Below are 15832 nucleotides of genomic sequence, written 5' to 3'. Positions count from 1 at the left end.
GATTATCTTGTTAATGACAGCAATTTGCATTACTTTTAATAGGATTTCTTCTTACCCATTTGTAGGAGAGAATGAAAGAAACTTCCCAGCTATTTTAAACAAGATGTTCCCGAAATGAGTTCATAAGGTTATATATAATACTGGTATTTCATAGGTAATGCTTGCTAAACAATGTCAAATTGAATGACACTGCAGCGGGGAATCATGGAGATTTATGTTTAATCAATCTGCCTCAAAGCAAACTATTTTCAAAATAAAAGGAGTCAGAGCAGGGGTGGGCAAACTTTTTGGCCTGAAGGCCACCTCGGGGTATGGAAATTGTATGGCGGACCATGAATGCTCACGAAATTGAAGGTAGGGGTGCGGGAGGGGATGAGGGCTCCAGTTGGGGGTGCGGGCTCTGAGGTGGGGCCAGAAATGAGGAGTTCAGTGTGCGGGAGGGGGCTCCAGGTTAGGGTACGGGGGGGAGGGGTTTGGGGTGTAGGAAGGTGCTCCAGGCTGGGACCAATGGGTTCAGAGGGGGGAGGGGGATCAGGGATGGGGCAGGCTGTTGGGGCATGGGGGGGGTGAGGGCTCTGGCTGGGGGTGCGGGCTCTTGGGTGGGGCTGGGGATGAGGGGCTTGGGGTACAAGAGGGCTGGGATCGAGGGGTTTGGAGGGCAGGAGCTGGATCAGGGCTGTGGCAGGGGATTGGAGCATGGTGTGGGGGGCTCAGCGGTTCAGGCTCTGGGCAGCACTTACTGCAAACAGCTCCTGGAAGCATGTCCCCCCTCCGGCTCCGAAGCGTGACCAGGCGGCTCTGCCCACTGCCCCGTCTGCAGACGCCATCCCTGAAGCTCCCATTGGCCGGGAACTGCGGCCAATTGGAGCTGTGGGGGCGGTGCCTGTGGACAGTGCACACAGCCGCCTGGCCACGTCTCTACCTACGTAGGAGCTGGAGGGGTGTCATGCCAGCTGCTTCCTGGGAACCGTGCGGAGCGGGGCAAGCCTCCGATCCCACTCCCCGGCTGGAGCTGAGGGCTATATTAAATGGTCTGACGGGACGGATATGGCCTGCAGTCCATAGTTTGCCCACCCCTGTGTCAGAGCCTTGCCTTTACTAATGTCAACATGTAGCCAATCTACATAGATAGTTAATAAAAAAATCCCCAGACAATTTGCACTTGGGGTGAGGAAAGCAGAAAAATGACCCACATGTGACATGTTAGCAGAGGCAGTGCTACCGCATTGAGGGCCATATGCAGGAATATTTTTGTGGGCCTCCGCACGCACAAGACTTAGGGCATGTCTACACTACAAACTTAAGTTGACTTAAGTTATGTCGACATACAGCCACCACTATAATTAAAGGGCTGGTGCATGTCCACGCTACACTTCTTGTGTCGGCAGAGCATGTGCACATTAGCAGTTCTTGCATCGACACAGAGAGCAGTGCATTGTAGGTAAGTATTCCACTGTCAGGGCCGGCTCTACCATTTTTGCTGCCCCAAGCAAAAAAAAATAATAATAATAGCATGTGCCGTCCCAGGCACGTGCTTCCTCCACTGGTGCCTGGAGCCGGCCCTGCCCATTGTGCAACTGGCCACCATCTGCTGCAGGGTGTTCTGGGAAGGGTTTGCAATGCCTCATGGGGGCAGGCTCAGTGCCCATGATGAAGCTATTTCTGTCCCAGCATTCCATGGGCTTCCTAGTATGTTTTACACTGCTTTTCAACAGCTCCTGTAAACTGCCTCTACCATCTCTGGATACTGCACTGCTCTCCAGTATTGTGATGAGCATTATGAACACAACCCGCCAAATTGTGCAGTATTTTATGAGCTGCAACTCTGATGATCATGACACCATGGTGTCTGGCTTGCTGTGTGTCATGGATAGAAACAATTCAAGATTGCTGTTGGCATTCACAGAGCAGCTTCACATGGTGGACCATTGGTTCTGGGTTCAGGAAACAAGCACTGAATGGTGGGATCACATTGTTATGCAGGTATGGGATGATGAGCAGTGGCTGCAGAACTTTCAGGTGTGCAAAGCCACTTTCCTGGAACTGTGTGCAGCACTCACCCCAACCCTCTGGAGCAGGGACACCAAAATGAGAGAATCACTAACGGTGCAGAAGTGCGTGGTGATCACTGTGTGGAAGCTTGCAGTGCCAGACTCCTACCGATCAGTTGCAAATCAGTTTGGAGTGGGGAAATCCACCCGGGGTGTTGCAGTGATGCAAGTATGCAGGGCCATTAATCGCCTCCTGCTTTGAAGGACTGTGACTCTGGGCAATGTGCGTGGAATAGTGGATGGTTTTGCAGCAAATGGGATTCCCTAACTGCGGTGGGGCGATAGATGGCACACATACCCCCATTTTCACCCCAGACCACCTTACGACAAAGTACATCAGCAGAAAGTACATCAGCTACTTTTCTATGGTTTTGCAAGCACTAGTGGATCACTGAGGTTGTTTCACCGACATCAACGCGGGCTGGTCAGGGAAGGTGCATGACACACGTATGTTTAGGAATACAGGCCTATTCAGAAAGCTTCAAGCAGGGACTTTCTTTCCAGACCAGAGGATTACCACTGGGGATGTGGAAATGCCAATAGTGATCCTGGGAGACTTAGCTTACCTGTGGCTCCCATGGCTCATGAAGCCTTACACCGGACACCTTGACAGCACCAAGGAACACTTTAACAACAGGTTCAGCAGATGCAGAATTACTGTTGAATTCGCCTGGCTGCTTAAAGGGCACTGGTGCTGTCTCCTCAGCCCGTTAGAATTCAGTGAGGAAAATATCCTTATGGTTATAGTGGTCTGCTGTGCCCTTCATAATATATGTGAATCAAAGGGTGAGAAGTTGCGCCCCGGGTGGAGTGTGGAGGTGGAGTGGCTGTCTGCTACTTTTGAGCAGCCAGATACCAGGGCCGTAAGAGGGGCTCAATGGGGAGCTATTCAGATCAGGGATGCTTTGAAGGATCACAGTAATGTGTGTTGCTGTAATGTGTTTAGCCATTCTTCTTTTTTTTCACCATGGTATGAATCTTGTAATGATTACTGCATGCGGTACTATAACACTGCAAATGCATCTATTGGTACTGTCTCTGAAGTTAGCAGTAGTCCCCATATGTTGGAGAATAATAAAGATTCATTCACTTCCCAAAAGTTCAGTTTTATTCCATACCCATGCAAACATATTCATGTATTGGTAACCTAAACTTCGTACATACAGGGGAAAGTATCTTTAAAGGGGAAGGAACAAGAAATTCAAAAGGAAAGTATCTTTAAAGGCGAAGGAACAGGAAATTCACAAATTCATGCAGGAAGGCATTTCTGTATGGGTTGCAGGGGGAGGCGTGCATGGATGTGTTCAGCCTGAAGTTCAATCAGGGACCGCAGCATTTCTATTTGCTCCTTGAGCAGTGCTATCCTCTGTTCCTGCACCTGTTTCCTGTCCTGACTATCCCTCCGCAATTTCTCACTGATTGCCTCCCTCCATGTTCTCTGCTCACAATCCAAAGCACCAGATGTCTGCAGCACCTCTTTGAGCTTGTCTGCTTTACTCTTCCACTTTCCTTTCCTTATCTAAGAGAGGAGCTAAGCCGATGTGCGGGAGATCTTCAAGGGCACATCTGCAGCTGCTAGAGAAACACTAGAGTAGACAGAGGTGTTATTACTTACACCCTGGATCCAAACAAGTAACTAGTAAATCTGTCTCACTTCCACTGGGCACTCACAAGGTGGTAGCCCCAGCCATGGTGGGCATAGCCTGGTGGGGGAGGGGTGAGTTGGGACAAAGGGGAGGGGTAGCCATGCAGTATCAGAACCAGCGCATAGGGCAACTGTCCTGAATACTGGTACTATTTTCCACAGGCGGCAGGCGGGCAGGGGTGATTGCAGCTGATATCTCACCGCTGAGGTTAACTTCCAGTTCCTGCTTGCATGGGGCTGCAGACTGGGACCGTATGCTGCTGCCCTATGTGCTGCTATAGTGCCTGCTGAAGTAATCGCTGAGTGGCCTGGCAAAGTTTCCTATCCAAGGGGAAGAAACAAAGCAGCCCTCCTAAGAAACCTTTGGCAGAGGATTGGAGATTACCTCCAGGAAAATGTCCCCGAGATCTCTATGGAGGATTCACGGGACAGCCTGTTGTGCATAAACAAACTTTTCCACAGGGTCCCCTCTGCCTAGCCATACAGGGTAATGAAAAGGAAATAGAAACTGTTCCTGTGTTGGTTATTTCACTATCTCTTGCAGGCCGATTAAAAAAGCAGTACATGACCAGATGTGTTCCTGCAGTATTGAAGCAGACGGAGTACTTACCAGCGGTTCCCTCCCCTGCATCAGGCTCACCAGAGCTGGACTGTTGGGACTGGCTAGACTGCTCAGGAGTCAAAAAGAGGTCCAGTCTTGCCGCACCACCGGATTGCCCTGTCACCTGTCCACCATCCTCCTCCACCTCCTCTTCCTCATCCAGCACGTCATCCTCTGGGTTCACTCCAGTGACCAGTGACTCCAGCTCCCCCAAAGCTGGGGTCACCATTGAGGATGGCATGCAGCTCCTTGTAGAAGTGGCATGTCTGTGGCTCCGCATCAGTGTCTATTTGCCTCCTTTGCCTTCTGGTATGCCTGCCTCAGCTCCTTGATTTTTATGCAGTACTGCCGTGTATCCCTGTTGTAGCCCTTCTCCACCATACCCCGAGCGATCTTGCTGTAGATATCCAAGTTCCTGAGGCTGGAGCAGAGCTGTGCCTGCACAGCCTCCTCTTCCCACAGACCCAGGAGATCCACCACCTCCCGTGTACTCCGGGCAGGAGTGTGCTTGCTGCATGGAGCCAGCATGGTCAGCTAGCAGTTGCTTTCCATGCCTAGCTAAGAGGAAGAGCAATTTCAAAACTTCCCCGGGGCTTTAAAGAGGGAAGGGGTGTTCACCTGTGTGCCTGGCTGCAGGGCAGCAGAGTTCAAACAGTGACCAGAGTGGTCACGGTGGGCATTGTGGGACACCTTCTGAGGCCACTTAACCTGACATAAGCAACACAAGTGTTTACCCTGACACTGTGTCACTCTAACTATGTTGCAAAAAGCTTCATGCCTCTCGTCCAGGTGGTTTTATTAGGTTGGTGTAGCAGGCGAGTTAAAGCAGCGGAAGGAGCATTGCAGTGTGTATATCTCCATAGTTAGGCTGGCGTAAGCTGTCTTACATCGACTTAACTTTGTAGTGTAGACATGCCCATAATAAAAAGTGAATAGAGGGATCCCTTAAGTTACTTGGGGCCCTAAGCAATTTCTTAGTTTGCTTATGCCTGAAGCTACAAGTATGTCACGGAGGTCACCAAAGTCATGGATTCTGTGACTTTCCGTGACCTCTGTGACATTGGCGCCCCGGAGCAGCCCAGCCGCCACAGCAGCAGGGAACCCTCCTCCATCTCCCCACGCCCGCGGGTGGCGGGGGACCCTCCTGCAGCTCCCCGGCCCCTGCAGGTGGTGGGGGATTCCCTGCAGCTCCCCAGCCCCCATAGGCGGTGGGAGACCCTCCCGCAGCTCCCCAGCCACCGCAGATGAAATTCAAGGTTGATAAATGCAAAGTAATGCACATTGGAAAGCATAATCCCAACTATACATATAAAATGATGGGGTCTAAATTAGCTGTTACCACTCAAGAAAGAGATCTTGGAGTCATTGTGGATAGTTCTCTGAAAACAGCCACTTAATGTGCAGCAGCAGTCAAAAAAACGAACGGAATGCTGGGAATAATTAAGAAAGGGATAAATAATAGGACAGAAAATATCATGTTGCCTCTAAATAAATCCATGGTACGCCTACATCTTGAACACTGTGTGCAGATGTAGTCGCACCATCTCAAAAAAGATATAGTGGAATTGGAAAAGGTTCAGAAAAGGGCAACAAAATGATTAGGGGTATGGAACGGCTGCAGTATGAGGAGAGATTAATAAGACTGGGACTTTTCATCTTGGAAAAGAGACGACTAAAGGGGGATATGATTGAGGTCTATAAAATCATGACTGGTGTGGAGAAAGTAAATAAGGAAGTGTTATTTACTCCTTCTCATAACACAAGAACTAGGGGTCACCAAATGAAATTAATAGGCAGCAGGTTTAAAACAAAAAAAGGAAGTATTTTTTCACACAATGCACAGTTAACCTGTGGAACTTTTTGCCAGAGAATGTTGTGAAGGCCAACTATAACAGGTTCAAAAAGAACTAGATAAGTTCATGGAGGATAGGTCCGTCAATGGCTATTAGCCAAGATGGACGGGGATGGTGTCCCTAGCCTCTGTTTGCCAGATGCTGGGAATGGGTGACAGAGGATGGATCACTTGATGATTGCCTGTTCTGTTCATTCCCTCTGGGGCACCTGGCATTGGCCACTGTCGGTAGACAGGATACTGGGCTAGATGGACCTTTGGTCTGACCCAGTACGGCCGTTTTTATGTTCTTATGTTCTTATCTAGTAGCTGTCCAATGGAGACCTTGTGAGGCTTCAAAATTACTGGCATCTGAGGGTCATAGTAAAAAATAATCGTATGTGGCCTTCTGGGCACATAAGCTAGCTGTGCACTAGGGCAATTTGTTCAGAGGGAAGGCTGGCCATGGTCACAAGCAAAACAATCCTCCCCCCTTTCGCCCCCCAAGATATCCATTCATGTACCCAAGAGCTGCTCGGGGGTAGGGTAGGGGAATTAATGTAGGTGTTACTCCCTGTTCTGGGTCTGTCCCTCCATCTACAGAAATTGGCAGTACTCAGGTATTTATTTGATACAATTTTGTTTATTTTTAAAAGAATGTACAAAGTCCTGTGTCTCTGAAGGCAGAAGGAATCAAATAGCAGGAAACAGCTTCCTTTCCTCACATCTTCGAGAGCACACTTTTCAGTCTGTACCCTGACCCAAGAACCTTTCCCTGGGTTTCTTCCAGGGTCAACCACATGTTTTTTAGCTGCTCCTTCAAGGTACCTCTCTGATGCTGTTTATTCTTGTCTGACCTCAGTTTCTGAATGTGGGGCTTATGCTTACAGATATGTGAATTGAAGGATGAATTCATACCTACCAGTCTCAATGGGGTTTTAACTCAACCCATAACAAATCACCCAAATCATAACAATATGCTTTATGCCTATAAATTTGTAAGAGAGCTAGAGTAGATCAAGCTATAATATTTAATATAGTATAAGATATAATGTTATTAGATGAAATAAATATAAAAGGTGCCAATTAAGATTTATGAAACTATATCAGAAAATTGAAGCTATCTAAAGCATTCACTAACAGATCCCTTTAGTTTGAAGAACTTTCATTGTCTAAGCAACCTGATAACAAAATATTGCAAATAGTTAGGACTATGCTGTCAAGGCTGTATCCCCACTTTGAACTTTAGGGTACAAATGTAGGGGCCTGCATGAAAACTTCTAAGCTTAACTACCAGCTTAGCTCTGGTCCCCTGCCACCATTTCCCAATTAGATTCCTCCCTGGGAAGCCCTGAGAAACCTTTCACCAATTCCCTGGTGAATACAGATCCAAACCCCTTGGATCTTAAAACAAGGAGAAATTAACCATCCCCCCTCCTTCCTCCCACCAACTCCTGGTGAATACAGATCCAAACCCCTTGGATCTTAAAACAAGGAGAAATTAACCATCCCCCCTCCTTCCTCCCACCAACTCCTGGTGAACACAGGTCCAATCCCCTTGGATCTAAAACAAGGAGAAATTAACCTTTCCCCTTCCTTCCTTTCACCAACTCCTGGTGAATACAGATCCAACCCCCTTGGATCTAAAAACAAGGAAAAATCAATCAGGTTCTTAAAAAGAAGGTTTTTAATTAAAGAAAAAGGTAAAAATCATCTCTGTAAAATCAGTATGGAAATTAACCTTACAGGGTAATCAAACTTAAAGAGCTCAGAGGACTCCCCTCTAGTCTTAGGTTCAAAGTACAGCAAACAAAGATAAACACTCTAGTAAAAGGTACATTTACAAGTTGAGAAAACAAAGGAAAACTAACACGCCTTGCCTGGCTATTTACTTACAAGTTTGAAATAGGAGAGACTTCTTTAGAAAGATGTGGAGAACCTGGATTGATGTCTGGTCCCTCTCAGTCCCGAGAGCGAACACACTCCCAAACAAAGAACACAAACAAAAGCCTTTCCCCCCAATATTTGAAAGTATCTTGTCCCCTTATTGGTCCTTTAGGTCAGATGCCAGCCAGGTTACCTGAGCTTCTTAACCCTTTACAGGGAAAAGGATTTTGGAGTCTCTGGCCAGGAGGGATTTTATAGGACAGCTGTTACCCTTCCCTTTATAGTTATGACACATGCTTTCTATTTTAAACAGAAATGTGATCAATAAGACATATAACTAATATATAACAAAGTATGTCTACAAAGTATTTGTTTGGTATTTTAAAAGCTGATACATTCAAATGGAATGTTGAGAAGCCAATGTGAAGTGTCAGTCTTTGCGGTGAACTAACCACAATGTTATAAGGCCTAAAGGAACATAAGGGCTCGTTAAGTGTATGATTGGCAGTTGCACAGAGAGAGTTTTGCAAATGAAGTGATCCTAGTAACTTTATCACTGAAGTGTAGGGAATAATCAAGTATTGGTACAAATGTAGCTGGGTGTATGGCTGTTTTGTGTAATTTCATTAACTGCTATCTCCTGTTGGTGATTGACCAAGCAAATGAGTCAAATTATAGTGCTGCATGATGAACTACTAAATAAGGACAAACTCATCAATGAGTGTGAAGACACGTTACACAAAGACACTGTTCTAACTTCAAAATGGACATTTCTGCAAAAACTGAAAGTGCTGATGCAAATAGCATAGAGACCAGACAAATTCAAGAAGCCATAAAGAACACACCTCATTTTCTTATTGGGCGATCAAAAGGGACAACTCATATCCTGGTTGGACCTTTCAATTCTTTGCCAGAAGCATGGGTCACTTTCTGATTGGTCCACATCAGCTTTGCCAAGAAGAGGAACCAGGCCGTGCAGCCCAGCAGAAACTGTATAAAATGCCCTGTGTTGTTCAACATGTTGCTTCCAGAAGCCAAATGTTAGGATGAGAGAGGCTGTGAGTGGAACTCTCATTGCCTGGCAGTGAGAGTGCTCCCTGCTTGGTAACAACTTAACTGTTTACTCTGTCTTTTAAAGTCCTATTGAGGGAGACTCCTTGAAATCCAGAAACAGAAGAGGAAAACAGGTGTGATAATACCTTGAATGAATCACTGGAATGAACTTCATCACAAGAAACCAGTCACTAAAGCTGGAGAACCTACTTTCATGCCAATTCCAACTGATCGTAGAAAAATGACTTTTGTACACGTATTGTTTATCTACTTGACAATGTGGTTATGTTAAGCTAAATGCTTCTCAAAGAGTTTGTACTTGAGTGAAAACCCCTCTGAGTGACTAAAATGTATGATGTGTACTTGTATTTCACTAACAAATTTGGTCTTAGTTGTCTAGAAGTTACACTGGTTCAGTTAAGATTGTTGAGGCTGGAGAAAATTCATTACACTAACTAAACTTAGTACTATTTGTAACAGGAAACTGTGCTTCTGTACAGCAACAAGAAAAAGAAACCCTGAATGTTTCAAAGAGTTTGGTCTAGAACTCACACAGATTCTGTGGCCAAGAGAATCTACAGCTTCCTAGATAAAAATAGGAAGAAGCTTTGAATCGGCTTGTAAGCTAAAGATTTTACCACTCTCTGAACCTTTCAGCAAAGTGGCATAAAAGCTTATAGTACTGGTGAAATTCAGAGAAATTAGAATAACTTCAAAATAATTACATGTGTGTTATATTTTGGGTTTATTATGTGCTAGTCTTGTGTGTATATGTGGCAAAGTGTGGCTATGAGAATTACATTGGGAAGGGGTAATTTTGAAGCAAATGGACATTGCTTGATAATTAAGTAACTTGTCTAAATTTTAAATTCTACTTAGAATTGTTTGGTTGAACTGATAAGATAAGTTAAATAATTCCACAGGCCCATAACCTTAACTGAAAGTAAATAAGGGTCTATATGTAAGGATCCATGGTTATGTTAGAACCAAAATTACCTGCTCAGACTACAAGATTGCAATTACACCTTGAATTGAACTGATTTATCATCTCTTGAAAATTGTAACATCCCATGTTGAGCTCAGTTTTGACATTGTGAACACTATCATCTAACCATCTTTAATGTTCTTATCTGCTTTAGAAGCTATTTTGATTTATCATAATTCTCCAAGTCTGTATTTTAGTTAAGGAACACAGATCCAAAGAACAGTGAGAACCCTAGTAGAGGTAACTTGTTAAATAATTTAACTAGTGTGTGTTTTATAACCAGTCTTTATAACAGATGCCAATAATATTTGTATCCACTCTCCATCACTGTTGGGGCAATACCCTTAATGGAGGGTGGCCAGGGTCCCTCCTCTTCTCTAATCAGAATTTCTGCCTTGTGTGGGCAGGTAGGGAAGAGCTACTGTGGTTTGAGGTGGCTTCTCCTCTCCCTGACTGAGAGTCCCTGCTCCAGTTCATCTCTGTGGCTCCTTTAAGAATTCTTCCCTGACTGACTTATAGAGAGACAAGGTGGGTGAGGTAATATCTTTTATTTAACTGTTGCTGAAAGAGACAAGCTTATGAGCTACACAGAGCTCTTCCTCAGGTCTTCTTGACTGACAAGTTGTAGTCAGCCAAATAAGAACACATCTTCAGGTAGGACATCAAAGGTAGCAACAAGCAAGTTAGATGTACCCACTGAAGGTCAGATTTCTCTATATGGAAATTGAGCAGAGCTCTCATAGACTCTATTCTTGGGCAAGGGGTAGGTTTAGGTAGCAATGTAAGGCCCAAACTCTCATTAAGTGGCTATCTCTATGGAAGTAATTCTGCTTCATAATATAGAGCAGCTTTTGCAGCTGTGAAGCCGGCGAACTTCTGTGGCTCTGCAGTTGCAGTGACAAATTGGAGCTGACAATAGTCAAACAGGAGAATTTTCTTTAGATTAAGCAATAAATAGAAGCTTATATTTTGAAGTCAAATGTCTTGGGTTCTATCCCCATTTTGCATGTGAGCTGTAGTTGATTATTTTATCATTCATTTATTGTGTGTTGTGTAATGTTAGGATTATAGAAGTATAAATTTGATTAGTAGTTAAAAGAGATAAGTATGTATTAGGAATCTAAGTAAGTGGGGCTGAAATGCAAGGCCTACAGGCTGAGGCTTGTATGATTTTAGCTTAGCTGTATTAGGTCTTAGAGTTAAGAAATGCTTGATTATCATAAGTAAGTGACTGAAGAATAACCTGATACCATAAGATTACGGGAAAAGATATACCAATGGGTGGTATTGCATAAAATTTGCCGTAAGATTAATTTTAGATCACAAAATGGTCTAGAGGCACATTTTTTCTAACATGTGCCTTAACTACAGGATACAGGTTGTGTGTCAATGCTAATGAGAATAAAAGGAACTATACACAACCTATTGAAAATGGTGTATCCCAATATTCTTGGAGGACACAATACAAATAAGGAGAAAGAAAGTTGAAACTTTCATGCACATCCACAGGATATGAGGTATAGACATAATCACATTATAAAAGGATGGCCAGATTGGGAAAATTGAGCTCCCTACAGGATAACTCCAGCAGGAAGCATCCCTCTACAGGTGATCAATCCATGCCAGCCGCATCAGACCCTAATACTATCTAGGAGGATATGAGTATGACTGTAGCTTTAATTTGGCTATATGTAGGATTTATATATGCTTGGATATTCATAACTTGGTTGGTAACTTTAATGAAATTGATAAAAGATATTAGACATTGTTCTTATGACTGTATGTGTTACTTTCCTTGGTCTTCATGTGTTCCTAGAAGCTCTAGATCTGAAACAAGTGGCAGAGGTAACTCTGTTGAGCTTGAGACTATAGTCACCAGAGCCAAACCCACAGTAGTGTCATACATCACTAAATCACTTTAAATAAAAATCAAAGGCTACAGTGAAGTATAGATGGCAATGTGATGTCTGTATGTTTGTGGCTGAGGATATGTTACACAGGCATGCAAGTTGGAGTAGAAATTCACATTTTCCAAAGCTGTGTAGTATGGATGCCTGATAAAAATTCTCTCTTCTATTTTCTCTGTAGAAATAATTCATTTTTAATGGTAATGTTTTCAATAATGAATCACGTTTAGAGCTGGGAGTTAGCAAGAACATTTTCCATTTGGTTATTCATTCTTTTTATTTGCAGAGGCCATGTAGGAATTCAAATTAAATGAATTTATAAGTGACTGTCTTTAAGATAGATATGAGTAAACAATACATTTAAAACTATTCTCCTTATGGCTTAAGCAGAAATGCTCCATGTTGGACTCATTACTATTAGAATCCGTTTTTCTTCAGATCTGTTCACCTCATCCTGCCACCGCCGATGACGACACCACCACCACCACTGACACCACCACTTCCCAAATAGAATTTGTTCTTTCCCAGCTTGGTTGGATATTAAATAATTTATTTACATAGTAGACAATTCCAAGTTATTTAGATAAGAAATTAGAAGTGTAAGTTTTGTCTGCTTCAAACCCTGTGCCTTTTACTGGAAACAAACAGTAGTGCAGTGATTTTTACAAGGGATGAAGGACATCACCAAAAGTCATAGCTGCACAATGAGGTGAAGTAGTAAAAAATTTGTATTTGACTTGTGATTTACAGCCAATATAAATGTCTATGCTTCCCAAACTGCTTCTGGGCCAAACCTTAACTTTGATATTTAGGCCAAATTTTTCAGAAGTGGCCTCTGATTCTGGATGCCTCCCTTTTTAGGAGCCTAGTTGGACTTTGAAAATATTGGCCTTAGACTTAGCCTCGATTTGGAATTAGCCCTGTTTTAACCCTTGTTCTAGCTCTGTGAGTGCAAAGCCTTAGCATAAATGAGGAAATGTGCTCTTTTTTTTTTTAAAGATATGGGGAACTGAGGCAGAGAGAGAGACTATGCAAGTTACCCAAGGTCAGACAGGAAGTCTGTGGCACAGCTGGAAATGGAACCCAGGTCCCCCTCGTCCCAGGCTAGTATTCAAACCAATGCACCATCCTCTCTTTCAGCTCCAAAGCTGTATAGGTGTAAATTAACAGTTTGTAGGGCATTTTGAAATCCTTTAGGATAAAAGGCCCTATATAAAGACAAATAAAATTATGTCAAAAAAGAAACTATATTAAAACAATGAAGTAAATATTTAAGCAGTAACCAGACGAGGCTAACTGCCACTGCAGATCAACCTAGGTCAGTGTCAAGTGGACTGAACGGAATACTTAACTAGGAACAACAGATGTTTTAAAATTGGATGGGACAGTAACAGCAGACACTTGAGCCCTTGTGCTTCAGGGAGTCTTCCTGATTTATTGCAATGGAACCATGAAGAGGACGATCCATTTGCTCCTCCCTCAGACTGCTCAGCATTTAGAATAATGAAGGTTTAAAATGAGGGATTAAAAAGTTTTCCCAAAAGAGGGCCTGGCTGTCTGAAATGTTGGGAGTAGAAGATACTATAATAGTATGGTTGGGAACTGGGACAGCCCTGTTGGCTGATGCCAGGTCTACTCTACACTACAGACTTATATTGGTGAAAAATCCACACCTCTGTGTGATGTAGCTAGAACCAGGGCCAGCTCCAGGCTCCAGCGTAGGAAGCAGGCGCTCGGGGCGGCCAATGGAAAGGGGCGGGTCTTCGGCAGCAATTCGGCGATGTCCTCTCAGAAGGAAGGACAGGCCGCCGAATTGCCGCCGAAGAATGAAGCAGCGCGGTAGAGCTGCTGCCGAGGTGCCACCAATCGCGCCTTTTATTTTTTATTTTTTCGCTGCTTGGGGCGGCAAAAAACCTGGAGCTGGCCCTGGCTATAACAACCTCATCCCCCATGTACACAGCCTCTCGGTATAGGACCATCTTCCCTTAAGTGCTACAGCAGTGCAGTGGCATCGCTGCACTTACGCCGATGCAGTATTTTAAGTGTAGACCTGCCCTCAAAGTTATGAACTGGCCTTTGCTTTTGCCATCTAATATCTCCATTCAAAAGTGCACCAGCTGTAATTAAATTAGATACGGCTACAGTATCCTATGTTGTGACAACTTTCTCTTCTGGAGTCCAAACCTTTCTCATCATCTGGAAGTTTTGCCAGTATTGCTGTTATATTTAATGAATCAGAAAATAAAATATAGCCAGGTTAATCTTCTTCCAAAACTTCTATTACAGACCACAGCTCGGGAAGGGACATTGCACCGGTGGCATGTTGCAATAGGTCAGTTATTGTGTGAAATCATTGCACCTGCTGCTACTTAGAGCTCAAAATTCCATCCAGCTTGCACTGATTGCAAGATGGCCTGCAAAGGAAACTCCAGGAAGAAAGGCGGGATTGTGTTACCATGGATTGTTGCATTGCAAATTTCTACCTTTTGTATTTGACACTTCCAAACTAATGATGGGAGACAGGCAAGCTGCTTTAGTCAAAATGAGTCAGTCTGAACCATTGCCCAAATTGCAAATCAAACCTCAGTTAAAGCTTATTTAATATGAAAAAGTTTGGTTTTGAATTCCTATTTTTTCCCCTTTTGCAAGCTGCTGCACTTTTGAGCCCAGTGCCGAAATATTGTGAAAAGCACTGCTCTCATAGTGTAGACAAGGCCAGATGTTGCACTGCCTGAACATAGCTGGTCAAGGTCACCCTGTTCCTGTATGTCTCCTACAGTGTATTGTGTATTGCCTTTGGCTGAATGGGTTGTTGCATATTTGCTAAAAATGAGGCTATTCAGCAGTTACAGGCACCTAGTCCTAATGTGCAGGAAGTATTTACTGATTTATTGAACCAGAACGGGGAAAATATCCCCCTCAAACAACAAGCTGGAGGCGACAGAAGAATGTGTCAGCATGCACCCATTCTCAGGATTGGGGATTAGTCACAGGGGCTCCCCCTCACCCACCTACCTCTCTGCATGATTTTTCATTAAAGAAGGAAAGAAAAAGCAAGAGAGAGACCGAAAGAGAGAGCCCTGCTAGCTGGGATCAGAAGCCCACACCTGTCCTTTGGAAGTGAGAGTATGGATCAATACAGCCCCTAAGACTGAAGCGAGGGTGCAGAACTAGACCCAATAAATGAGTTGCAACTTGATGAGCAAACAATACATTCCCATGCATTGTCCTCTCCTCTGTCTGCCCCTGCAGCAGCTGAGCAACTTGTTCCCCCCACTCCAGCAACTCCACCATGAGCACTCTTTTTCTTTTGACCATGAGCAGGGGATGATCCTTTTTCCTGGGAAGTTCAACCCATTCTGCAGGGCCTCACATGTTCACAAAGGCCCAGGGGAAATGTACATTTTTCTCCTGTGGTTTACATAGTACTCCATTCAGCCAGCTGGCTGTACTTCACAACAATAATAGTTCAATCATATCAAGCTAACAAAAATAAATTAAAAGCACCGCCAAAGAGATAACTACATCGTTAAATCCAGTGGAATACATTCCAGCTGATGTGATTGCTGAACAGCTCATTTTGGTGAGACTGACCCCAAAACAATACTGCTCCTAGAAGAAAGTTCTGAGCATCTCAATACCAGAAAGGTACAGGCCTTGTCTACGCTGTTGTCAAAGCAAAGGGCCATATTCATATTTTGGAGCACTGTTGCTTTACACTACCTCAGCTCTATCAAGCAGCCATGCAGCTGCCATAGGGATGTCAGAATAGTCAACTCTATACCACTTGTGCCCCTCTCCCACCATGCAGGACGTCAGCGGGGAGAGGTAAAGCACACGATGCTACTGATGAGTCCTTTGTATTTTGCTTC

This window comes from Chrysemys picta, chromosome 1 (assembly GCF_011386835.1).
Source record: "Chrysemys picta bellii isolate R12L10 chromosome 1, ASM1138683v2, whole genome shotgun sequence".
In the NCBI taxonomy this organism is placed as follows: domain Eukaryota; kingdom Metazoa; phylum Chordata; order Testudines; family Emydidae; genus Chrysemys; species Chrysemys picta.
The sequence above is the reverse complement of the archived record's forward strand: the minus strand, read 5'-3'. Positions refer to the sequence as shown.